The sequence below is a fragment of the Oncorhynchus mykiss genome, chromosome 11 (genome assembly GCF_013265735.2).
Source record: "Oncorhynchus mykiss isolate Arlee chromosome 11, USDA_OmykA_1.1, whole genome shotgun sequence".
Lineage (NCBI taxonomy): Eukaryota > Metazoa > Chordata > Actinopteri > Salmoniformes > Salmonidae > Oncorhynchus > Oncorhynchus mykiss.
The window spans coordinates 13,708,558-13,735,288 of NC_048575.1; the positions used below are offsets into that span (position 1 = coordinate 13,708,558).

General features: G+C 41.8%; 1 protein-coding gene and 1 non-coding gene across 4 annotated transcripts in view; both read left to right on the forward strand.

Moving 5' to 3' along the window:
• dpp6a (dipeptidyl-peptidase 6a) overlaps positions 1–26,731 on the forward strand; it is a 367,766-nt gene that overhangs the window by 261,874 nt on the left and 79,161 nt on the right. The window lies entirely within an intron of this gene.
• Positions 8,170–8,226, forward strand: LOC118937473. The gene has a single exon (XR_005034812.1). It is a non-coding gene; the product is annotated as a U7 small nuclear RNA (small nuclear RNA).

The window sequence follows — 26,731 nt, forward strand, 5'->3', positions numbered from 1 at the left end:
TATATACAGGGTGTACCGGTTCCGCTATTGAATCAGTGTGCGGGGGTACTGGTTAGTTGAGGTCATTTGTACATGTTGGTAGGGGTGAAGTGACTATGCATAGATAATAAACAACAAGTAGCAGCAGTGTACAAAAGGGGGGGGGGGGGGGGGGGCAAATGTAAATAGTCCGGTGGCGATTTTATTAATTGTTCAGCAGTCTTATGGCTTGGGGGTAGAAGCTGTTAAGGAGCCTTTTGGTCCTAGACTTGGCGCTCCGGTACCGCTTGCTGTGCGTTAGAAGGTAAAACAGTCTATAATTTGTGTGACTGGAGTCTCTGACAATTTTATGGGCTTTCTCTGACACCACCTATTACACAGGTGCTGGCAAGAAGTTTGGCTCCAGTTATGTACTGGGCCATACGCACTACCCTCTGTATCGCCTTACGGTCAGATGCCGAGCAGTTGCCATACCAGGCGGTGATGCAACCGGTCAGGATGCTCTCGATGGTGCAGCTGTAGAACCTTTTGAGGATCTGGTGACCCATGCCAAATCTTTTCAGTCTCCTTAGGGGGAAAAGGTTTTGTTGTGCCCTCTTCACGACTGTCTTGGTGTGTTTGGACCATGATAGTTCGTTGGTAATATGGACACCAAGGAACTTGAAACTCTTGACCTGCTCCACTACAGCCCCATCAATGTTAATGGGGGCCTGTTCGGACTGCCTTTTCCTGTGGTCCACGATCACCTCCTTTGTCTTGCTCACATTGAGGGAGAGGTTGTTGTCCTGGCACCACACTGCCTGTTCTCTGACCTCCTCCCTATAGACTGTCTCATCGTTGTCTGTGATCAGGCCTACCACTGTTGTGTCGTCAGCAAACTTAATGATGGTGTTGGAGACGTGTTTGGCCACGCAGTCGTGGGTGAAGAGGGAGTACAGGAGGGGACTAAGTACACACCCCTGAGGGGCCCCAGTGTTAAGAATCAGCGTGGCAGACATGTTGTTGCCTACTCTTACCACCTGGGGGCAGCCTGTCAGGATGTCCAGGATCCAGTTGCGGAGGGAGGTGTTTAGTCCCAGGGTCCTTAGCTTAGTGATGAGCTTTGTGGGCACTATGGTGTTGAACACTGATCTGTAGTCAATGAACAGCATTCTCACATAGGTGTTCCTTTTGTCCAGGTGGGAAAGGGCAGTGTGGAGGGTGATTGAGATTGCGTCATCGGTGGATCTGTTGGGGCGTTATGCGAATTGGAGTGGGTCTAGGATGTCCGGTATGATGTTGTTGATGTGAGCCATGACCAGCCTTTCAAAGCACTTCATGGCTACCGACGTGAGTGCTACGGGGCGATAATCATTTAAGCAGGTTACCTTTGCTTCCTTGGGCACAGGGACTATGGTGGTCTGCTTGAAACATGTAGGTATTACAGACTCAGTAATAAGAGAGATTGAAAATGTCAGTGAAGACACTTGACAGTTGGTCTGCGCATGCTTTTAGTACCATTTCTGGTAATCTGTCTGGCCCAACGGCTTTGTGAATGTTGACCTGTTTAATGGTTTTGTTCACATCGGCTACCTAGAGCGTTATCATACGGTCATCCAGAACAGCTGGTTGTAATTTCTTATAAGCGTCCGGATTAGTCTCCCGCTCATTGAAAGTGGCAGCTCTAGCCTGTAATCCATGGCTTTTGGTTGGGATATGTACGTACGGTCACTGTGGGGATGACGTCGTCGATGCACTTATTGATGAAGCCGGTGACTGAGGTGGTGTACTCCTCAATGCCATTGGATGAATCCTGGAACATATTCCAGTCTGTGCTTGCAAAACAGTCCTGTAGTGTAGCATCCGTGTCATCTGATCACTTCCGTATTGAGCGAGTCACGGGTACTTCCTGCTTTAGTTTTTGCTTGTAGGAGGATAGAATTATGGTCAGATTTTCCAAATGGAGGGCGGGGGAGAGCTTTGTATGCATCTCTGTGTGTGGAGTGAAGGTGGTCTAGGATTTTCTTTCCTCTGGTTGCACATGAGACATGCTGGTAAATATTTGGTAAAACTAATTTAAGTTTGCCTGCATGAAAGTCCCCAGAAACTAGGAGCGCCGCTTCTGGGTGAGCAATAATATAGATGAGAACTCTCTTGGTAGAGAGTGTGGTCTACAGCTTATCATAAGGTACTCTCTCTCAGGCAAGCAATACCTCAAGACTTCTTTAATATTAGACATTGCGCACCAGCTGTTATTGACAAATATGCACACACCCCCACCCATCATCTTACCAGACGTAGCTTCTCTGTTCTGCCGGTGCATGGAAAATCCTGCCAGGTCTATGTTATCCGTATCAACGTTCAGCCACGTCTCTATGAAACATAAGATATTACAGTTTTTTATGTGCCGTTGATAGGATAATCTTAATCGTAGGTCGTTTTCGTTTTCCAATGATTGCACGTTAGCAAGAAGAACGGATGGCAGCCTATCGATAATTCTCTTATATTACGGCATACACGACATTACAGCTGGAACTTAATTTGGCCAAGGAAAATGGCTCAACAGAATGAAATCCTCAAAAACAGTTTTGAACAGGCCTATATTGCAGCTAGTATCAACAAAGTTGATTGCCTACCGTAGACCTACCCAACAAATGACAGCAATAGGCAAATGCTTTTTATTTTACAACAGGCCTATAATAATAATAATTTTTACTAAACAGTTGCTAATAAATACGAAAATAAATAAATGAAAATTGCATCAAACCTGAACAGTGACTTGCACACAGTCCATTTGGCTGTGCAATATTGTTGTCCATTACAATATTCTTCCGTAACTTTAGTTTTACTTCAATGAAAATAACTCCATCTTCACAATCAACAGTATCCTAGGCAAAGGCTCCTATTACTTGCTCTCTCTTTCTTTCTCTCTCCTCAGCAGCAGGTGCACGTGAGGTGAGCAGCTGGAACCAGTGTCAGCTGGACATGAGCTATACGTTTTATTGAGTTGCAATTAGCTGCCATAGATAACAAGCTTGCACAGTTCTCATCAAACAAACATTAAACGATCAGAGAACAGGTCCAATCGGCTCATGTCTGTAAATCAATTTTAATTGCACATAACCGAGACTGTGGAAATTATATCAGAGACCCAGAGCTGAGACAAAAGTCCAAATTTAGGATCTTGGAATTTCAGGTCAGTTGGACCCGTGAAGACATTTAACACAGACACACATAGTGGCATTTATTTTCCATAGACCTCTTTCTTCTGAAGCCAGTCAGAATGTCCTTCAGATTGCAGTGCTAGCTGTGCCACTAGAGATTCTGGGTTCGCGTCCAGGCTCTGTTGGAGCTGGCCGCGACTGGGAGACCCATGGGGCAGCGCACAATTGGTCCAGCGTCGTCCGGGTTTGGGAAGGTTTTGGCTGGCAGGGATATCCTTGTCCCATCAAGCACTAGCGACCCTTGTGGCATGCCGGGCGCAGTGCACACTGACACGGTCGCCAGGTGCACGAAGTGTCCTCCAACACATTGGTGTGCGGTATCCACTTGGTAGTTACAGTCTTGTCTCATCGCTGCAACTCCCGTACGGACTCGGGAGTGGCGAAGGTTGAGAACCATGCATCTCCTGAAACACAACCCAACCAAGCTGCACTGCTTCTTGGCACAATGCCCATTTAACCTGGAAGCCAGCCAATAAAATAAAACATTTAAACAATTTTAAAATCGGGGGATCACGTGACCCTTGAACGAGATGGCCGCATGAACTAAGAGCTCCGCATAAGTAGTTTTCAATTCTTAATCTGACCTCCACTCCAAGTTCAAACTCATTTAGGTTTTGTCAAAAAGACCACCTCGCACTCTGTCATCCTTTCTGAGCTGAGATCCCAACGTACAGAACTCAACATCAAATTAGATGGCATTAACTCTCAGCTCAGTGTGATAGGGGGCAAGGTGACAACCCTGGAAAATGCTTTGCCTGACATCAACAACAAGAGAACCGTCAACGCGGGGCACCTGGACGAGAATGAATGAAAACAGAATGAAAACAGACATTTCTCCAAACTGTAAAAGATGTACCTCTGAAAGAGGAACCTATATGCATGTATTTTGGAGCTGTAGAGAGATTGCCAGATTTTGGCAATCTATACATACTGCTGCACAGAAAATACTAGATGTACAGTTTGATATGACCCCGTGTCTCTATCTTCTCAATGCCCAGCAGGACTTTGTTCTTGATCCTGACAGATAAAATGTGTTTATGACTATTACATACTTTGCTAAGAAATGTATTCTTCTATTGTGGGCCTCTAATACTTCTAAAATGTGGATTGACCAGATTGTTGACGTTCTCCCTCTTGAAAACCTCACTTATGACCTCCGCAAGAGACCGCCCAAGTTTGATAGACTCTGGTCTCCACTACTCAACTATATTTCAAATTGGACAGAGTGAATGTGGTGATTAAGGAAATGAGCAGATACATGTTGTGTAAGGTTCTGTAAAAACGAATTATTTGCTCGTCATCTCAACTAAGGCTGGAAATAGCTAATAAGAACCTTGATAGTGCTGCTGCAAGTTTTTATATATATAAATATATATTATTTTTTATTATGTTTATTGTATTTTTATTATTATTGTTAGTTTTTTTTATTAAGTTTGTCACATCTGTGAATGTGGAATGTGTTTTGTTGGTTGATTGAAAAACAAGAACTTTAAATTGGGAAAAAAATATATATATTAAGAAATGAATGTTTTTCAAGCTCTGTTTGGGAATATTTACATGAAAAGCTAATCAATAGGCCATTTGTTTATATTTTAGCTCACAGAGCCCCTTGATGTGTTTTATAGTCAGGAGGAGCCATATCGATCAATATAAATACAAATATATATTATTACCAAGTTACTGAGACAAGTTACTTTTGAAGGTTTTGCTTGAACTCGATGAAAGATTACTTTTGACATTCAACCAGATGCTTAAGTCATTTTCTTTCTTTTTTGGGTGGGGGGATTTTACCCCCTTTTCTCCCCAATTTCGTGGCATCCAATTGTTGCTAGTTACTATCTTGTCTCATCGCTACTGCTCCTCCTTCCTCCTGTGTCGGAGGAAACACCGTGCACCTGGCAACCTGGTTAGTGCGCACTGCGCCCGGCCCGCCACAGTCGCTGGTGCGCGATGAGACAAGGATATCCCTACCGGCCAAACCGGACGAGGTCAATTGTGCGTTGCCCCACGCATTTTTCATATGTCTGTTATCAAATGTATATAATCGAAACAGGAAGCTTTCCCCCCACATTTCAATCTACTGTGTATTCAGTGTCTCGGATCATTTAGCTGTCTTGTCCTGATAAATCTGTATGAAAATATGTATTATTTGGATGTGAAATCCAATGTGGAAGTGACTAATGGCATTTTTATCACTAATACTCATTATTAGGCTTGAAAAAGGGCGGGTATATTACTGGAAACCTTCCAAGTTTACCACTAAACTTATCAAGGCACAAGGCAAGATCCAGATGCAGACACAGGAGGCAATTGGTTGGAGTCTTACAATGTTTATTAATCAAAAGGCAAGAGAATGGTCATGGACAGGCAAAAAGGTCAAAACCAGATCCAGAGTCCAATAGGTACCGAAGGGCAGGCAGAATCAAGGTCAGGGCAGGCAGGATGATCAGGCAGGCAGGAAAGTAGTCCAGAGTCAGGCAGGGGTCAGTACCGGGAGGACTATAAGAAGAGAATAGAAAAGGACTACGGGAAAAACACGCTGGTTGACTTGACTAAACATACAAGACGAACTGGCACAGAGAGACAGGAAACACAGGGATAAATACACTGGTACAGAGAGACAGGAAACACAGGGATAAATACACTGGGGAAAATAAGCGACACCTGGAGGGTGTGGAGACAATCACAGGAACAGGTGAAACAGATCAGGGCGTGACAAAACTACCAGAATTTTGGGATATTTCAAGGATTTTATGTAATCTATCACAAAATATCTAGTGGCCCTTTTGGGTACTTCAGATTATCACAGGTGTCTGTAATTATCTCTCGTGGCCTTATCACAACAAATAAATGAAATTAATAAAAAATATGATTTTGCCCCCAAAAAATGAATGACAAAGCTGTAAAACATCATCATTATACCATTGGTGTTTAATATGAAGGTTTTAGCATGAAATATCCTTTATATAATTTTACACACTTTTGTATTTATTTTACTATCTCAGTTGTCAGTGTTTTGGGGTCAAACTGGAGGCAATTGTGAAAAAAGTCAATAAAAAATCATGCAATTGTTGATTAGATTCTGTTTTATTATTAATAGGGTATTTTCTCTTGAACCATAAGGCCTATCTACTAGACACTCATGGGCAATATGTACGCAGATATAAACAATTAAAACTATACATTAATACATTTTTGAATAGTTATTATTATCAAAGTTATAAATTACAGAAGTTCTGATAGATTGCCACAGATTTTCTGTTAATTACCAAAATTACGGAAGATCCGGTAACTTTGGTAAATTACCGGTAGCTTTGCAACCCTAAACATTACCATGTAGGCTTGCCTTGTTGTTTTTATTTATATTTATGTTTTGTCCATGTCGGCATATTTCCTACCAGAGATTTATCTGGTTTAGTATCCTGAAATACAGTAGTTCTTCAGTTCCCCCTCACCAGTTTTCATCCGATGCATGAGCCCACCAAACCAACTGTATCCAAGAGAAAGTGTGCATGAGTTATATGGCCTACCGTGAAAGGTATAAAGCACACAAGACATTCAACTTTCCATTAGCACAAATTTTATTCCATAGTAGTTTGCAGGTAACTGAGTCTGTAGTGACTTACCCAGTGGTCGATACAATAGACTAATTTAGGCTTCAGCACTAGAGTACTGTTCCAGATGCCAAAGGGTCTCATCACCTTGTCAGCTCCTACTGTAGGTGTGAAATGATCCCCCCTTTCTCTTAATTTCTCTTTTCATATTTTAGAGACAGCTGTGAGGGGAAATGTAGAGGTGAAAGTGACAGCCATCAGGGCAGACCTGAGGATTGAACCTCCGTCTGGGGCAATGTGTTGTCCTGAGTAGGCAGCGCTAAACCAGATTCTGACACAAACTGTTCCCCTCTGCCATTGCCTCTTCTGGTCTTAGACTCCCTCCCACTGTCTGTCCATTTGGGTTGCCAGTACCGGCCTGACTTCTGACTTCGGCCTGACTTCTAATCCCCCATTGCCTCCCTCCGAACTCCTACACAGTGTGCCCAAGCATAACGTTTCACAAAGGGAATCCCACTTGGCTTTCACAGACTGCTCATTACTGGGAGTTTGGAGGGCTATTTGATAAAATGGTAAAAATTTGATCAAATAAAAAAATCCATTGGTTAATAACAATAGGCTTAAGGAGATTTAGTGGATTAATTAGCTATCCACAACAACCCAAAACAACAATTGGATGATGGGGCTGAGTGATTTCTCCGCTTTTTCTAATCTGCTTCTGGCTTCTTTAAAGTGATTCCTTGAAGACCAATACATGTGTGTTTGCTTTAACTGAGTTTGGTGTATTTATTAAGGATTAGGTTTTTCCAGGAGATGGGAGTCCAACTCCCTGGACATATTACACAACCTGCAGTCCAGTTGTGCAAATAATCCTGCAGCAAAATCACTACTTCCACTACTTTAACCTACCCCTCGTGATTCCCCTCGTGATTCTGACACCATTCTGTACTGCTCAATGCAGTATATAGTCATTTAAACAAGACATGTGGATCCATCTGTACACCAGACCCACATAAACAAATACTACAGCTGACTATAGAATCCTACAGTACTTACTATAGTATTCTGTAGTAAACTGTAGAAGACTGTAGCATACACAACTGTAGTATCCCTCTAACATGTGTAGTACTTACTATATAATATTGTAGTATACTGTAGAATACTATAGTAAATACTACAGTATTATCCACACAAAAAACACTGTAGTAAATATGACACTAATGTCCGCAAAAACACAACACTTTTAAAACTATAGTAAACACTACAGTATTTAATTTGCATATACCCTGCTCATTCTCCTCCCCCATATCGCAGTTTGCCCCCCCATAGAAACCTACATGCCAAGTTTACACCATATATCTCTGCAGGCTTTAGACAAGAGCAAAACCTCTGAACTATCTGTTCAGACCCAAGTCCTACCTACCTACAGGTTATGGAAGTTGAGCTTTTTTAGCATTTCTCTAGTAGGTTTCCTCAAGGAGAAAGCCTCCACATATATCAAATACAGTAAAACACAAATACTACAGTAATGTCTGCAAAAACACTACAGTAAATACTACAGTAATGTCCTCAAAAACACTACAGTAAATACTACATTATACTACAGTCCACCAAAACACTACAGTAAATACTACAGTATACTACAGTCCACCAAAACACTACAGTAAATACTACAGTCCAAGAAAACTCTACAGTAAATACTACAATATACCACAGTCTGCAAAAACACTACATTAATTACTATAGTATCACGCTTGCTCCTGCTCTCCCTCTTTGGTGCTCAAGGGCGCCAGGCTTCCCTTCATAACGCATACCTGTCACCATCATTACGTGCAGCTGCGCAATATTGAACTCACCTGGACTCCATTACCTTGTTGATTACACCCTCTATATCTGTGTGCTCCTCAGTTTGTTCCGTGTCAGCATTGATTTTTCCCTGTCCAGACGCTATTCCTGTTCTGTATCATGTCCGTATTCAATTAAATGTTCGCTCCCTGTACCTGCTTCTCGTCTACCAGCGTCGATCCTTACATATATTATATACTACAGTTTTATTTTACTACAATAAATTTAACTATAGTTAACTGTAAACGCTATGCTATAGTACAGTATACTACAGCAAATAGTACAGTATTCACTGTAGTGTTTTTTCGGACATTAGACTTTCGTCTGCAAAAACACTACTGTGAATGTTATAGTATTTATACCATAGTGAACTATAGTATTTTTTCATGTGGGGAGTTTCCGTAGAAGAATGCTGTTATGAATTGAGCTGGCAGGTCTCCTCCCACTCACTAACAGAAGGTTGTTGATGAATGTTACCCTGCCAAACATCAGGGCAAAAAACTCTGGGTCCTGACGATCACTTAGTTTTCACTTTCTCAACTTCTCTCTTTACTCACAATGACTAGCTGCTCGCTCTTGTAGCTAAGTCACAGATGGATCCATCACTGGGATGGCACATTCTCCACATCAATACAAGTGGGATGGGGGGGGGGGGGGGGGGGTTCTGTGACTGAGGAGTGACATGCTGACTGACTGACATGCTCACTGACTAACATTCTGACTGACTAACATGCTGACTGACTGATATGCTGATTGACTGATATGCTGACTGACTGACATGCTGACTGACTGACATGCTGATTGACTGACATGCTCACTGACTAACATGCTGACTGACTGACATGCTGACTGACTGACATGCTGATTGACTGACATGCAGAGTGACTGACTGACATGCTGAGTGACTAACATGCTGGCTGACTGACTGACTGCCTGACTGACAAGCTGACTGATTGACTGACATAATGAGTGACTGATATGCTGACTGGCTGACTGACTGACTGACTGACATGTTGACTGACTGACTGACTGACATGCTGACTGACTGACATGCTCACTGACTAACATTCTGACTGACTAACATGCTGACTGACTGACATGCTGATTGACTGACTGACATGCTGACTGACTGACATGCTGACTGACTGACATGCTGACTGACTTACATGCTGACTGACTGACTGGCATGCTGGCTGACTGACTGGCATGCTAAATGATGACTGACAGGCTGACATGCTGACTGACATGATGACTGACATGCTGATTGACTGACTGACATGCTGACTGAATTACATGCTGACTGATTGATATTTTGACTGACTGACTGACATGCTGACTGAATTACATGCTGACTGACAGCCCATTGAGGTCATCATAGGAGGAACTAGACCCCTTCCGTCACTGGCTATAGCACTTATATACCTTTGTCTCTGCCTCCAGCTCTGTGAAATACAACTACTGGCCTATAATAGGTACTGTACTTCTGTCCCTGAACACTGACCCCTGCAATCATACAGAACTCAAGTGGCAGGCTGGCAAGATTGCCCATAAGATGTTATTCTTTATGTTTGAAGGGAGGGAAACACATGGGTTTTCTGTGGTTTCAGTTGCCTTCCGTTTGTTAAAATGATTGGTGTGCAGTAATCGACAATCTAGAATGTAATTTAAGCCTTGTTGTATCATTTTTGAATCCCAATATAGCTACAAGTTGTATTTCCTATCAAAGGAAAGCAGCATGTTTCTCTGACTCTTATAACACGATTAGCAACCCAAATCCTAACAGACCTCCAGTCTAAACCTTGAGAGGGCACACACACACACACACAATAAACAGGCACACACATTGACATACACAACGTACAATTTATGTACTATTTTACAATCCATGAACATTCTGCCACAGATGCAGTATGATTGGATTACAAGGACAACATTTTCCTTTTGTGTTGGTGTGACTGCGCGTTGGTGTGTGTTAATGAGGCAATATGCTTCTGAAATCCTCGGAGAGGGAACATGTGGGGCACAGAATGTTGTGTTCAGATTGGGTGTAACAGGCAGCCACGCCACGTTAGTTGTTGCCTCTCCAGAGACAACAGTGACTTTTAGAGGATTCACGTGTACATTGTCTCGGAACCTCCGCTCCGCTGTCTTAGGGTGTTTTCACACTTGGTCCCTTTCAGACAATTTTTGAGAACTCAGTGCGGTTTACGTAATTTTTAGTGCAGTGTGAACAGGAACTCAGACCCCTCAAAAGACCCCATGAAGCGAACCCGAACTGAGACCATCTCGAGAGCAGTGGCGGTCGGTGCTGCTTAAGATGAGGGAGGATTCTTTTTTTACATGATCAGCATTACACCATAATGGATGACTGTCATTCATATTCCATTCACCCAGCTCAATGTAACATTGATAGGTTTAGGCTACTACATAATACTCAAATTTGACCTGTACCCATGATGAGGTTGCAACAACCTAGCCTATAAATTAAGGTTTACAATGTAGGTGCCTGCATCTAGCTGATCTAGGGTGTAATCATTAGTCCATTAGTCCAACAATTGCAAATTAGAGTTTCTATTGGACAAATTCCGTTTGCTTCCGTTTAAGAAAGGTTTTTCAACAGAATCGGTGGAATGAATACACCCCTGATCACACGCAAACAGTTCACTTTCATAGCAGCCACATAAAAACTGCATGATCACTTTGCTCATTGTATAATTCCTTCTCACAACTGTCTATGTGCTCTCCTCCTCTCACCTTTTCCCTTCGCTTGTGGACTTCAGTGCACCACACATCAGCTGTCTGTGACCAGGCAAAGTAACATTTCCAAGCCATCATCACTGCTAACCGCTACACACAGCCTACATCGTTGTCACGTCATAGTCAACTAGAACCACTAGAACTAACTTGTTAGTAAGCCCTCTACAATCATGCAGTACAGTGTACAGTCAGCAAGCAGTTTAGCAGTTACACTGGCAGGCCCCAGTGGCAATAAATTAATAAAACCAAAAGCTACCTTGACTTGGAAGAGTTCCAGTGTTAGATAGTCCTAGCCAGTTAGCTAACATAGTATCCCTCTCTGTTTGAGCCGGGTGTATGAGTAGGCTAAACTAGCTAGCGGCATTTGCTAGCTAAGTGAATGTAAAATAAATACAAAAAATAGGTTTTGTATTGAAGTCAATGTATCCGGAGGAGGACAGAAGCTAGCTGTTCTCCGGTTACACAATGGTGCTACCCTATAGAGTGCTGCTGAGGCTGCTGTCGACCTTCCTTACAAATCAGCATGTTTTAATAACTTATTTGGTGACATTGATATATTAAGTATAGTTTTATCTAAAAATTATACCTTTTTGAATGTTTCACTATTTGTATGAAATTCACTGGGGGATGGTCCTCCTCTGAGGAGCCTCCACTACTCAAGAGGTGGTCTGACATCTATTAGCCTGAATTTCGTGGTCTGGTTCCAATTGTTTTAAGGCAATGTGAAAAGTAAGCTCCCCAGGTTCGCTTGTCATTATTCCCTCGCCACACACTAGACTATTGCAACACTGTTTCCCCTGCCATAACCCCTCACACTAGACTATTGCAACACTGTTTCCCCTGCTATAAACCCTCACACTAGACTACTGCAACACCGTTTCCCCTGCCATAACCCCTCACACTAGACTACTGCAACACTGTTTCCCCTGCTATAACCCCTCACACTAGACTACTGCAACACCGTTTCCCCTGCCATAACCCCTCACACTAGACTACTGCAACACTGTTTCCCCTGCTATAACCCCTCACACTAGACTACTGCAACACCGTTTCCCCTGCCACAACCCCTCACACTAGACTACTGCAACGCTGTTTCCCCTGCCATAACCCCTCACACTAGACTACTGCAACACTGTTTCCCCTGCTATAACCCCTCACACTAGACTACTGCAACACCGTTTCCCCTGCCATAACCCCTCACACTAGACTACTGCAACACCGTTTCCCCTGCTATAAACCCTCACACTAGACTACTGCAACACCGTTTCCCCTGCCATAACCCCTCACACTAGACTACTGCAATGCCGTTTCCCCTGCCATAACCCCTCACACTAGACTACTGCAACACCGTTTCCCCTGCTATAACCCCTCACACTAGACTACTGCAACACTGTTTCCCCTGCTATAACCCCTCACACTAGACTACTGTAACACTGTTTCCCCTGCTATAACCCCTCACACTAGACTACTGCAACACCGTTTCCCCTGCTATAAACCCTCACACTAGACTACTGCAACACCGTTTCCCCTGCTACAAACCCTCACACTAGACTACTGCAACACCGTTTCCCCTGCTATAAACCCTCACACTAGACTACTGCAACACCGTTTCCCCTGCCATAACCCCTCACACTAGACTACTGCAACACTGTTTCCCCTGCTATAACCCCTCACACTAGACTACTGCAACACCGTTTCCCCTGCCATAACCCCTCACACTAGACTACTGCAACACTGTTTCCCCTGCTATAACCCCTCACACTAGACTACTGCAACACCGTTTCCCCTGCCACAACCCCTCACACTAGACTACTGCAACGCCGTTTCCCCTGCCATAACCCCTCACACTAGACTACTGCAACACTGTTTCCCCTGCTATAACCCCTCACACTAGACTACTGCAACACCGTTTCCCCTGCCATAACCCCTCACACTAGACTACTGCAACACCGTTTCCCCTGCTATAAACCCTCACACTAGACTACTGCAACACCGTTTCCCCTGCCATAACCCCTCACACTAGACTACTGCAATGCCGTTTCCCCTGCCATAACCCCTCACACTAGACTACTGCAACACCGTTTCCCCTGCTATAACCCCTCACACTAGACTACTGCAACACTGTTTCCCCTGCTATAACCCCTCACACTAGACTACTGTAACACTGTTTCCCCTGCTATAACCCCTCACACTAGACTACTGCAACACCGTTTCCCCTGCTATAAACCCTCACACTAGACTACTGCAACACCGTTTCCCCTGCTACAAACCCTCACACTAGACTACTGCAACACCGTTTCCCCTGCTATAAACCCCTCACGCTAGACTACTGCAACACCGTTTCCCCTGCCACAACCCCTCACACTAGACTACTGCAACACCGTTTCCCCTGCCACAACCCCTCACACTAGACTACTGCAACACCGTTTCCCCTGCTATAACCCCTCACACTAGACTACTGCAACACCGTTTCCCCTGCTATAACCCCTCACACTAGACTACTGTAACACCGTTTCCCCTGCCACAACCCCTCACACTAGACTACTGCAACTCTGTTTCCCCTGCCATAACCCCTCACACTAGACTACTGCAACACTGTTTCCCCTGCTATAAACCCTCACACTAGACTACTGCAACACTGTTTCCCCTGCTATAGCCCCTCACACTAGACTACTGCAACACTGTTTCCCCTGCTATAACCCCTCACACTAGACTACTGCAACACTGTTTCCCCTGCTATAAACCCTCACATTGGTGCCACAAAAGAGAGAAGATGATGTGCAGGTTGTGGAAGAAACATGCTGTTTTTGGATATTGATTATCAATTGTCAATAATGCACAGAAATTCCAAAATATGTGTGGAGTTTTATACAGGCACAAGGTTCAGATTATTTGTTTGCAATATGTGATCTAAAGGCTAAGAGAGCTTCATAAGCGTTTTATTCGATTGTGGGGTTTGAATAGTGTGAGAAGACAACAACATATTTGGTGAGAATCACAACATAGGGTACAAAGTCATTGCTATCTGGTATCCTTGAGACGGCCCCCCATTGAAGTTGACATTTAAAATAGTTAAGGTAAGGGTTAAGGTTTGGGAAGGGTTATGGTTAAGGTTAGGGTAATGGCAGGGGTTAAGGTTAGGGTCAGGATTTAGGGTAGGGACGTCTCAAGGATCCCGGATAGCACTACATTGAGTGTACAATTTTCGATTAAAGCATTATTTAATCATTTATTTAATTGTTGTGTTATCAATGATATTTACATGTTAACATTATATTCTGATTATAATAATTATGTCTCATATTTTAACTAAATGCAATCTATTAGCTTCCAAAATGTAAGCACAGTAGGTATGTCTAGCTGTCTGATAACACGATCTGATGGAATGGCTTTTCCTGCACTTTGTAAAAACCCAGAGTGCGTTGAGTGAATGTTGGAAAAACATCTTGGTTCCTTTTCAAACATAGCAAAAGAGGACTCGGACCACAAAATAGGTGAAGTGAACTGGCAAAAGAGTTGAGTCCTCATTCAAAGGCAAGGGCAGTGTGAATACAAAGAGAACTGAGTTATTTTTTACCCTAGAGTTCAATTTAAAGGATACGGGGTGTTTTCACATATAGTCCTCTTTAAAAGAACCAATCAGTCCTCCTTTAAGTGAACTTTGGGGTAACAATTTGTTTTAAATTGTACACCCAAAGTAGGCCCCTTTAAATTGTTGTAATTCTCGCCAAATATGTTGTCTTCTCACACTATTCAATCCCCACAATTTAATAAACATATTATGAAGCTCTCTTTGCCTATAGATCACATATTGCAAATAAATAATATGAACTAAATACTCCACAAATATTTTTATATTGGAAATCCTTAATCAATATCCAACAACAGCACACGTTTTTTCTGTGAAACTGGGGTGTAATCATTAGCCAAACAGTCAACTAAAACGAGAGTTTCTATTGGACAAATTCAGGTAGGTTCCTCCCCTTTTTCGTTCCATCTGCTTCAGTCTAAGAAACGTTTTGCAACAGAATCTGCGTAATGAATACACCCCTGCACATCATCATCATCATCATCTCTCTTTTGTGGCACCAATGTGAGAGGTTATGGGAAACAGTGTTGCAGTAGTCTAGTGTGTGGTGCTGGAATAATGGCAAGTGAACCTGCCGAGCTTTGTGTTCACATTGCCCTAAAAAAGTTAACCAAACTCAGACCACCTCTCGAGATGATCTCAGTTCGGTTTTGGAGTGTTCATACTGTCCAAAAAGAGTTTCCAAAAATTTCGCTGAAACGGACCAAGTGTGAAAACCCTAAATTGGTTCAACCGCTAGGCCTCGAGTGCCCCACCTCTTGAAGCTAATGAGCAGTCATTATGTCTGCAACATTCTAACAGTGTAATTATTACATTTCATATATACCATCGCAAAATAATAATTTGGTTGTGTTTATGAAGGTCTTAGGTAACATTAGAATACAAAAGTAACACAATAACGTTTTCATTCATTTTCATTTCATTCATTCGTTTACTGTAGCCTATGTGTAAAAACCAAAAACACTGACACTAACACCAAGACGCATGGACGATGCACGGTCAAATGAGAAAAACATAATTATAAGCGCCATGTGTGCTTTGTAAATAGTGAAAATCTGCACAAAATTAATAATGGCATTATAATGAATGTAAGTGTCGATATGACAGCGGTCAAAAATAGTCAATTATTGTCAGCTCGTGCTTACATGGTGTGTGTCTTCACGCAATGGCATCAGTTGGAGCATGTCCTTTGTCACATAAACAACAAAAGCTGGTGAGTGTGTTGCTGATGTCGTTTTTTGCTTGAGATGTAGGGCCTGCTCTCTCAGGGATGACATTTAGAGCTAATAAGCAGCCTGTAACATTGTCACCGGCTTGTTCAATCCAAACGGTACCAACCCTTCCTCTCTCCTGTCTCACCGTTTAATTTGGCGGTAGCCCAGACACCTGCTCAGTGCGCACCGTTCTGGCTTTTTTGTGCTTAGGCATCGGAGGTTTAGGTTCAGGCTGAGGCTCAGAATACAAAGAATAAACATCAGAGATATCATGATTAATTTCTTCCCCACCATCTGTGTAGTTTTCATTCAGATATTCTCAGTTACGCATGCTCTCACTGTGTACTCCAAGTAGACCAGAGTAGACTGATAAGACTGCTTGGACTGCTGTTCTTCATTCACCTGGTGATTACATAATGTTTGTTTCCCCTCGCTCATGAACTCACCCACTCTCCACCTTTCTCCCTCCCATCATACTTCATTTATTTAACCTGTTGTTATAGGTGTGAAATTAGCTTCGGTTCAGTTTCAACACAATTATCTGGGTGATTATCAACTGGGCACAGCACTTTCAACTGTCAGGAGAAGGAGCGGAGCAAGCCCTACTGTCAAGAGAAGGAGGGGCAACAGGGAAAACCATTATAAAAAATGACAAGCCCTCCTAAAACTGCTTATAACTCCAGTTATTTGTGTGATATTTATTTTCTAACAACAACAGTATGTTATGTAGACTTATTTAAGAAAAGTCAAAGACAGAGGGAGGCATGACTTCAAAAAATGGCAGAGTAAAAATGTTTAAATAAGTTCATGAACAGTCCAAATGACTGCTTTAGCGCTTCTAGTGTTTAAGATATGTGAAAACACCCTTAGTGAAAAAGTGATTGGTCATGTTCAAATACTTTAGAAACTTCCTTAGATTGGTTGGATTGGTGGAAGTAAAAGGGTAGGAACCTTGTCTTCACCTATCCAATCACTTATAGATCTATGCTTACCTAAATGAAAGGAAGGAAGCATTTCTCTTTACCCCTTTATCTTCCCAATTTCGTGGTATCCAATTGGTAGTTACAGTATTGTCTCATCCCTGCAACTCCGTACAGACTCGGGAGAGGCGAAGGTCGAGAGCCGTGCGTCCTCCAAAACACAACCCAACCAAGCCGCACTGCTTCTTGACACAATGCCCACTTATCCCGGAAGCCAGCCGCACCAATGTGTCGGAGCAAACACCGTACACCTGGCAACCGTGTCAGCATGCACTGCAATCGGCCCGCGGCAGGAGTTGCTAGTACGCGATGGGAAAAGGACATCCCTGCCGGCCAAACCCTCCCATAACCCGGACGACGCTGGGCCAATTGTGCGCCACCCCATGGGTCTCCCGGTCGTGGCCGGCTGCAACAGAGCCTGTACTCAAACCTAGAATCTCTTGTGGCACAGCTAGCACTGCAATGCAGTGTCTTGGACCACTGCGCCACCCGGGAGGGCGGAAGGAAGCATTTCTGAAGTATTCAAACAGAGCCACTGTCGTCGGGGAAAGAGTTGACATAAGAGACCCTCTGGGGACATTTGTCCTCAGACCCAGCTGTGTGACGACATTTGTGGGGTGCACCTGACTGAAGAGGTGTGTGTGGCTCATAATGTATTAATTGGTTAAAGTGTGCATGTGTTGAACGATGATGAAGATAATGAATATTTATTTATCTGTGTACATGCTCTTCTCTGTGTGCCTTATCCACCTCTCTCACCCTACCCTCATATATTCCCATGCACACCTTTATGGCGCCACACTCCCATCAGTCTTTCACACATCTTAAATGGTTATTAAGCTCCAGCACATTTGTGAATTTAAGGACATAGAAATATTTATCCTAATGCGGGTAAATGGTGGATGGTGGAGGAAGGATGCGAACGAAACGGAAAGAAGCCCAAACATTTAATAGACCATCCCGAACCGTTAGACAGACCCCCATGCCGGCTTCATCTCCTTCTTCATCTCTTCGCCTCATCTCTTCTCCCGCTCTGCACATGGCGGGGCACATGAGCTCGATAGACTGGCACAGGTTTAAGGCCGTCAAATCACTTTAACAGTTTCTGCCAAACAAAATGAAGTTTAGCACCAAACACCGTTACTTTAAAAACCCAAACGAATGCTGTTACTTTAAAAACCCAACCAAATACAGTTATTAAAAAACAACAACTGAACGCCGTTTCTTTGAAAACCCAACCGAACGCTGTTACTTTAAAACCCAACCGAACGCCGTTACTTTAAAAACTCAACCGAACGCTGTTACTTTAAAAACTCAACTGAACGCCGTTACTTTAAAACCCAACTGAACGCCGTTTCTTTGAAAACCCAACTGAACGCCGTTTCTTTGAAAACCCAACTGAACGCTGTTACTTTAAAACCCAACCAAACGCCGTTACTTTAAAAACTCAACCGAACGCCGTTACTTTAAAACCCAACTGAACGCTGTTACTTTAAAACCCAACCGAACGCCGTTACTTTAAAAACTCAACCGAACGCTGTTACTTTAAAAACCCAACCAAATACAGTTATTAAAAAACAACAACTGAACGCCGTTTCTTTGAAAACCCAACCGAACGCTGTTACTTTAAAACCCAACCGAACGCCGTTACTTTAAAAACTCAACCGAACGCTGTTACTTTAAAACCCAACTGAACACCGTTACTTTAAAAACTCAACCGAACGCTGTTACTTTAAAAACCCAACCAAATTCAGTTATTAAAAAACAACAACTGAACGCCGTTTCTTTGAAAACCCAACCGAACGCCGTTACTTTAAAACCCAACTGAACACTGTTACTTTAAAACCCAACTGAACGCTGTTTCTTTGAAAACCCAACCGAACGCCGTTACTTTAAAACCCAACTGAACGCCGTTTCTTTGAAAACCCAACTGAACGCCGTTTCTTTAAAAACCCAACTGAACACTGTTACTTTAAAAACTCAACCGAACGCCGTTACTTTAAAAACTCAACTGAACGCCGTTACTTTAAAACCCAACTGAACGCCGTTTCTTTGAAAACCCAACCGAACGCTGTTACTTTAAAACCCAACCGAACGCCGTTACTTTAAAACCCAACTGAACGCCGTTTCTTTGAAAACCCAACTGAACGCTGTTACTTTAAAAACCCAACTGAACACTGTTACTTTAAAAACTCAACCGAACGCCGTTACTTTAAAAACTCAACTGAACGCCGTTACTTTAAAACCCAACTGAACGCCGTTTCTTTGAAAACCCAACTGAACGCCGTTACTTTAAAACCCAACTGAACGCTGTTACTTTAAAACCCAACCGAACGCCGTTACTTTAAAAACTCAACCGAACGCTGTTACTTTAAAAACCCAACCAAATACAGTTATTAAAAAACAACAACTGAACGCCGTTTCTTTGAAAACCCAACCGAACGCTGTTACTTTAAAACCCAACCGAACGCCGTTACTTTAAAAACTCAACCGAACGCTGTTACTTTAAAACCCAACTGAACACCGTTACTTTAAAAACTCAACCGAACGCTGTTACTTTAAAAACCCAACCAAATTCAGTTATTAAAAAACAACAACTGAACGCCGTTTCTTTGAAAACCCAACCGAACGCCGTTACTTTAAAACCCAACTGAACACTGTTACTTTAAAACCCAACTGAACGCTGTTTCTTTGAAAACCCAACCGAACGCCGTTACTTTAAAACCCAACTGAACGCCGTTTCTTTGAAAACCCAACTGAACGCCGTTTCTTTAAAAACCCAACTGAACACTGTTACTTTAAAAACTCAACCGAACGCCGTTACTTTAAAAACTCAACTGAACGCCGTTACTTTAAAACCCAACTGAACGCCGTTTCTTTGAAAACCCAACCGAACGCTGTTACTTTAAAACCCAACCGAACGCCGTTACTTTAAAACCCAACTGAACGCCGTTTCTTTGAAAACCCAACTGAACGCTGTTACTTTAAAAACCCAACTGAACACTGTTACTTTAAAAACTCAACCGAACGCCGTTACTTTAAAAACTCAACTGAACGCCGTTACTTTAAAACCCAACTGAACGCCGTTTCTTTGAAAACCCAACTGAACGCCGTTACTTTAAAACCCAACTGAACGCCGTTTCTTTGAAAACCCAACTGAACGCCGTTTCTTTAAAACCCAACTGAACGCCGTTACTTTAAAACCCAACTGAACGCCGTTTCTTTGAAAACCCAACTGAACGCCGTTTCTTTGAAAACCCAACTGAACGCTGTTACTTTAAAACCCAACCAAACGCCGTTACTTTAAAAACTCAACCGAACGCCGTTACTTTAAAACCCAACTGAACGCTGTTACTTTAAAACCCAACCGAACGCCGTTACTTTAAAAACTCAACCGAACGCTGTTACTTTAAAAACCCAACCAAATACAGTTATTAAAAAACAACAACTGAACGCCGTTTCTTTGAAAACCCAACCGAACGCTGTTACTTTAAAACCCAACCGAACGCCGTTACTTTAAAAACTCAACCGAACGCTGTTACTTTAAAACCCAACTGAACACCGTTACTTTAAAAACTCAACCGAACGCTGTTACTTTAAAAACCCAACCAAATTCAGTTATTAAAAAACAACAACTGAACGCCGTTTCTTTGAAAACCCAACCGAACGCCGTTACTTTAAAACCCAACTGAACACTGTTACTTTAAAACCCAACTGAACGCTGTTTCTTTGAAAACCCAACCGAACGCCGTTACTTTAAAACCCAACTGAACGCCGTTTCTTTGAAAACCCAACTGAACGCCGTTTCTTTAAAAACCCAACTGAACACTGTTACTTTAAAAACTCAACCGAACGCCGTTACTTTAAAAACTCAACTGAACGCCGTTACTTTAAAACCCAACTGAACGCCGTTTCTTTGAAAACCCAACCGAACGCTGTTACTTTAAAACCCAACCGAACGCCGTTACTTTAAAACCCAACTGAACGCCGTTTCTTTGAAAACCCAACTGAACGCTGTTACTTTAAAAACCCAACTGAACACTGTTACTTTAAAAACTCAACCGAACGCCGTTACTTTAAAAACTCAACTGAACGCCGTTACTTTAAAACCCAACTGAACGCCGTTTCTTTGAAAACCCAACTGAACGCCGTTACTTTAAAACCCAACTGAACGCCGTTTCTTTGAAAACCCAACTGAACGCCGTTTCTTTAAAACCCAACTGAACGCCGTTTCTTTGAAAACCCAACTGAACGCCGTTACTTTAAAACCCAACTGAACGCCGTTTCTTTAAAACCCAACTGAACGCCGTTTCTTTGAAAACCCAACTGAACGCCGTTTCTTTGAAAACCCAACTGAACACTGTTACTTTAAAAACTCAACCGAACGCCGTTACTTTAAAAACTCAACTGAACGCTGTTACTTTAAAAACTCAACTGAACACTGTTACTTTAAAACCCAACTGAACGCTGTTACTTTAAAACCCAACCGAACGCCGTTACTTTAAAAACCCAACTGAACGCTGTTACTTTAAAACCCAACCGAACGCCGTTACTTTAAAAACTCAACCGAACGCCGTTACTTTAAAAACTCAACTGAACGCTGTTACTTTAAAACCCAACTGAACGCTGTTACTTTAAAACCCAACCGAACGCCGTTACTTTAAAAACCCAACTGAACGCTGTTACTTTAAAACTCAACCGAACGCCGTTACTTTAAAAACTCAACCGAACGCTGTTACTTTAAAAACCCAACCGAACGCTGTTACTTTAAAACCCAACCGAACACTGTTTCCTTAAAACCCAACTGAACACCGTTTCTTTAAAACCTAACTGAACACTGTTTCCTTAAAATCCAACTGAACACCGTTACTTTGAAAACCCAACCGAACACGGTTTCTTTAAAATCCAACTGAACACCGTTACTTTGAAAACCCAACCGAACACGGTTTCTTTGAAAACCAAACCCAACCGAACACTGTTACTTTAAAACCCAACCGAATACTGTTTCCTTAAAACCCAACTGAACACCGTTTCTTTAAAACCCAACTGAACACTGTTACTTTGAAAACCCAACCGAACACTGTTTCCTTGAAACCCAACTGAACACTGTTACTTTAAAACCCAACTGAACACTGTTTCTTTAAAACCCAACTGAACACTGTTACTTTAATACCCAACTGAACACCGTTACTTTAAAACCCAACTGAACATTGTTTCTTTAAAACCCAACTGAACACTGTTACTTTAAACCCCAACTGAACACTGTTACTTTAAAACCCAACTGAACACCGTTTATTTAAAACAAAACTGAACACTGTTACTTTAAAACCCAACTGAATACTGTTACTTTAAACCCCAACTGAACACTGTTACTTTAAAACCCAACTGAACACTGTTTATTTAAAACAAAACTGAACACTGTTACTTTAAAACCCAACTGAATACTGTTACTTTAAACCCCAACTGAACACGGTTACTTTAAAACCCAACTGAACACTGTTTATTTAAAACAAAACTGAACACTGTTACTTTAAAACCCAACTGAATACTGTTACTTTAAAACCCAACTGAACACTGTTACTTTAAAACCCAACTGAACACTGTTTATTTAAAACCCAGGGGAACAGCTTAACTGGATTTACCATCTTATCTCTGACTTTGTCTTTGGACACACTGATGAAAAGTTTAGATTTTCTGACCTAACATTGTTATCTGTTTTGAAGTGATACTACTGTGGAATGAAAGGGCAGAAAAGATTGCTTCTACTATTGCAACCTGTGAGAGAGCATCAAGTAATGGGCTTATAGTACCGAAAATTCAATTTTATCTCTGGTTGCTTCTTAACTTACTGTGTCACTTTCACTGGGCAATAAGCTGACCTCCAAACTTCCTTGATTAAGTGAATCATGAAGAAAATATGTGATGATTCCTTTAAACATGTATGTTGTACTTGATATGACCCCATTAGCATTATGTTGGTCTTCATCAGATGTCCATGTATTACAATAGGCTACTAATTTAAATATCCCCTCCAAGTTTTAGCTACTCCTCATTTCCTCCAAGTGACTGAATATCTCTGCTACAGAAACCAAATCAAACAAATCAGATATTGCATTTCGCTTTTTTTTTCATGCCTAGTATGAATATCTGAAAAGAGTCACACGGCAGACATAGAGCTTGCACGATCACATCTGATGGTTTGAATTACGAGGAAATGAATCTGGTTATCCCAGACATCTGGTGTAAAGACACCAGCCCATTTCACTGATCAGATATTCTATCGGTCTTAACCAGAGTGTAGAGCGAAAGATGATTGTGTTTTGCTACATTACACACTTTGTCCTCTGTTGTTTTCTTTCCCTCCTCATTGCTATAGTCATACTGTTCATGTCTTCAGTGTAAATAGAAATCGTAAAGATATAATTGAAGATCACAATGTGTTGAAAATACAAATTAATTTTGTCAGTGTTTATGAAAGAAATTGTCACTGCATGGAATCGATGCAGATGTGTCACTAGTCACAACACCCTTCCCTTTTCTTAAGGTTTTCCCCCCATTAACCGTATATTCACAACTCCTGTTGTCTGAGCATATATGTTCAAAGGCTCAGTGACGTCCAGCAAATGTGCCATATGAAAGAATGCATTACCCAGTGTTGCTTCTTGTTCTCCACCATAGAGTTATAAACATTACAGGAAACATAGAGTTATAAACATTACAGGAAACATAGAGTTATAAACATTACAGGAAACATAGAGTTATAAACACTATAGGAAACATAGAGTTATAAACATTACAGGAAACATAGAGTTATAAACATTACAGGAAACATAGAGTTATAAACATTACAGGAAACATAGAGTTATAAACATTACAGGAAACATAGAGTTATAAACATTACAGGAAACATAGAGTTATAAACATTACAGGAAACGTAGAGTTATAAACATTACAGGAAACATAGAGTTATAAACACTATAGGAAACATAGAGTTATAAACATTACAGGAACCGTAGAGTTATAAACACTACAGGAAACATAGAGTTATAAACACTACAGGAAACATAGAGTTATAAACATTACAGGAAACATAGAGTTATAAAAATTACAGGAAATGTAGAGTTATAAACACTGCAGGAAACATAGAGTTATAAACATTACAGGAAACGTAGAGTTATAAACACTGCAGGAAACGTAGAGTTATAAACATTACAGGAAACATAGAGTTATAAACATTACAGGAAACATAGAGGTATAAACACTATAGGGGGGGGGGGGATAAATCCTATGGCCTCCACACAGCCTTCTCAGGGAGATAATGAGCTTGCTTGGCTTGAGGCCTTACTGTATAGTAGTTTGTTGGGAGAAAATGTTTGGTTATGGCCTCAAGCTGAGCATGGCCTCAACTGCCATCCAGACATTGACACAAAAATGATCAATATGCTGACTTTCCCCAATATTACTTCAATAGTATGTGGTGTTTCTGTAATTAATTAAAGTCCCAGTGCAGTCAAAAACATGATTTCCCTGTGTTGTGTATATATACTTCCAAACTATGAGGCTGGAATAGTACCCTGCAAAACACCAGTCTCAACGTCAACAGTGAAGAGGCGACTCCGGGATGCTGGCCTCCTAGGCAGAGTTGCAAAGAAAAAGCCATATCTCAGACTGGCCAATAAAAATAAAAGATTAAGATGGGCAAAAGAACACAGACACTGGACAGAGGAACTCTGCCTAGAAGGCCAGCATCCCAGAGTCGCCTCTTCACTGTTGACGTTGAGACTGGTGTTTTGCGGGTTCTATTAAATGAAGCTGCCAGTTGAGGACTGTGAGGCGTCTGTTTCTCAAACTAGACACTCTAATGTACTTGTTCTCTTGCTTAGTTGTGCACCGAGGCCTCCCACTCCTCTTTCTATTCTGGTTAGAGCAAGTTTGCACTGTTCTGTGAAGGGAGTAGTACACAGCGTTGTACGAGATCTTCAGTTTCTTGGCAATTTCTCACATTTCTCAGAACAAGAATAGACTGAGTTTCAGAAGAAAGGTCTTTGTTTCTGGCCATTTTGTGCCTGTAATCGAGCAGACAAATGCTGATGCTCCAGATACTCAACTAGTCAAAAGAAGGCCAGTTTTATTGCCTCTTTAATCAGGACAACAGTTTTCAGCTGTGCTAACAGAATTGCAAAAATGTTTTCTAATGATCAATTAGCCTTTTAAAATGATAAAATTGGATTAGCTAACACAACGTGCCATTGGAACACAGGAGTGCTGGTTGCTGATAATGGGCCTCTGTACGCCTATGTAGATATTCCATAAAAATCTGCTATTTCCAGCTACAATAGTCATTTACAACATTAACAATGTCTACACTGTATTTCTGATCAATTTGATGTTGTTTTAATGGACAAAAAACGTGTTTTTCTTTCAAAAACAAGGACAGTTCTAAGTGACCCCAAACTTTTGAATGGTAGTTTATATATTCCGGACTCTGACATTGTTTATTCTGATAATTCTTAATTATTATTATTATTAAAAATATATATTTTGGGGTTATTGTATTGATAGATATTATTGCACTGTTGGAGCTATAAACATAAGCATTGCGCTACACCTGCGATAACATCTGCAAATCTGTATGTACCCAATAAACTTTGATGTGATTTGATTAATACTGTGAAATTGTTAAAATTATTATAATGCCATTTTAGTGTAAGAGCTATTTGAAAAGACTGGCAGAAATTTCAGACTGTTTTGGTGGGATGGAGTTTTGGCCTGCCTGGTGACATCACCCAGCGGTAAATTGGTTAATAGACCAATAAGAAAGAGAGTTCCAAACCTGTCAATAACAGCGATTTTTCGGTTTTCCACTCCCCACTCAGACCACTCCCAGACAGTGTAAGCAACTTTCTTGCTTGAGAAATTGTTCTTTTTTAATTTTCCTTTTATCTTCGAAGGACAGATATATTTTTTTGATTTTTTTTTACAGCTTTTCTGCTACATATACATTTTACAAATACATTTTACATATACATTTTGCAAACACATTTTACATACATGGTACTTTTATATAAAGCAGTCACCTAACAATAATACATTACCAAACATAAACTCTTTAATCCCACCTCTCAGCCACTCTCAGCCCATCCGACCTATCACTGTAGACCTCAGCTCTTTAATCCCACCTCTCAGTAACTCTCAGCCCATCCCACCTATCACTGTAGACCTCAGCTCTTTAATCCCACCTCTCAGCCACTCTCAGCCCATCCGACCTATCACTGTAGACCTCAGCTCTTTAATCCCACCTCTCAGTCACTCTCAGCCCATCCCACCTATCACTGTAGACCTCAGCTCTTTAATCCCACCTCTCAGTCACTCTCAGCCCATCCCACCTATCACTGTAGACCTCAGCTCTTTAATCCCACCTCTCAGCCACTCTCAGCCCATCCCACCTATAACTGTAGACCTCAGCTCTTTAATCCCACCTCTCAGCCACTCTCAGCCCATCCCACCTATCACTGTAGACCTCAGCTCTTTAATCCCACCTCTCAGCCACTCTCAGCCCATCCCACCTATCACTTTAGACCTCAGCTCTTTAATCCCACCTCTCAGCCAC